This window comes from Triticum aestivum, chromosome 7D (assembly GCF_018294505.1).
Source record: "Triticum aestivum cultivar Chinese Spring chromosome 7D, IWGSC CS RefSeq v2.1, whole genome shotgun sequence".
NCBI classification, from domain to species: domain Eukaryota; kingdom Viridiplantae; phylum Streptophyta; class Magnoliopsida; order Poales; family Poaceae; genus Triticum; species Triticum aestivum.
The window spans coordinates 585,746,353-585,747,857 of record NC_057814.1 but is presented as its reverse complement, the minus strand read 5'-3'; positions in this window follow the sequence as shown (position 1 = coordinate 585,747,857).

Here is a 1,505-nt window from a genome sequence, read left to right as displayed (position 1 = left end):
CCCCCCCCTTTGAAGATCCTGCCTAGCTCCGCCACTGTCGTCTACTGTTCTGAAAGTGCTACAAGAAAGATCTTGTCCGTGGAGCAAATGCTGACTGGTATCAACTAGCCAAAATATTTTCTGCATCCAAGCATGTCGAATAATTTAAGTGGTATGACAGGAAACTATAGATGCCAGCACCGCTTGCACTTCAGATTTACCATAGTACAGTTCAAAAGCTTAGTGCAATATAAGCAGAGGATCTAGAAGGAGAAGGTTTTGGTCTATGTTCTTGACAAAGAAAAAATAAATTTAGCGATTGTACTTCCTTGATTAACCTCCTCCTGGTGAACTTTGAATGAATTAATTCACCATGTTGCAATCCCAACAAAAAGGGAATCTCAATGTGTAGTGGTTGGAGAAGGCAAAGATCTTTTTATGTCACAAATGAAAATGGTATGACCAGTGAGCTATGAATTGATATAAAATATATCAAAACAAGATGTGGATGTTTCCTTGATATATCTGTCAAAGCACACTTTCATGTGTGTCATATAGGAATTAGTAAGTGGCGTGAAACATTGAGAGATGAGATTTAGACATAAGACTAGTAACAAAGCGCAAATGAAGAAATGTCATGGAATGAGGGAAATGATTGCAGTGACGCACTTTTCTCTTAATAGACTGTATTTTTCTTATAGCAAACAACATATATATTCATTCATGATGTGATTAAAAATCAATGCATTTTAAATCTCACCTTACAACAAATAAGATACACAAAATCATAATCTGAGCAATACATGGATGCTAAAACATGGAAACATGAGGCATGACATTCGACATGAAATATCCACCTGGATCGAAAGTATAAATTATCATGGAGGTGTGGACCTTGAAGTACCCACAAATTGATTGTCCTGGTACTCCTTGAGTGGCAAGCCCTGGTGCGCTTGCGACTAGTCATCAAGGCTTGCGGAAGAAGACCATGATGGTGAAGGAAATATGCCCTAGAGGCAATAATAAAGTTATTATTTATTTCCTTATTTCTGTTGGAAATATGCCCTAGAGGCAATAATAAATAGGTTATTATTATATTTCCTTGTTCATGATAATCGTTTATTATCCATGCTAGAATTGTATTGATAGGAAACTCAGATACATGTGTGGATACATAGACAACACCATGTCCCTAGTAAGCCTCTAGTTGACTAGCTCGTTGATCAATAGATGGTTACGGTTTCCTGACCATGGACATTGGATGTCGTTGATAACGGGATCACATCATTAGGAGAATGATGTGATGGACAAGACCCAATCCTAAGCCTAGCACAAGATCGTGTAGTTCGTTTGCTCAGAGCTTTTCTAATGTCAAGTATCATTTCCTTAGACCATGAGATCGTGCAACTCCCGGATACCGTAGGAATGCTTTGGGTGTACCAAACGTCACAACGTAACTGGGTGGCTATAAAGGTGCACTACAGGTATCTCCGAAAGTGTCTGTTGGGTTGGCACGAATCGAGACT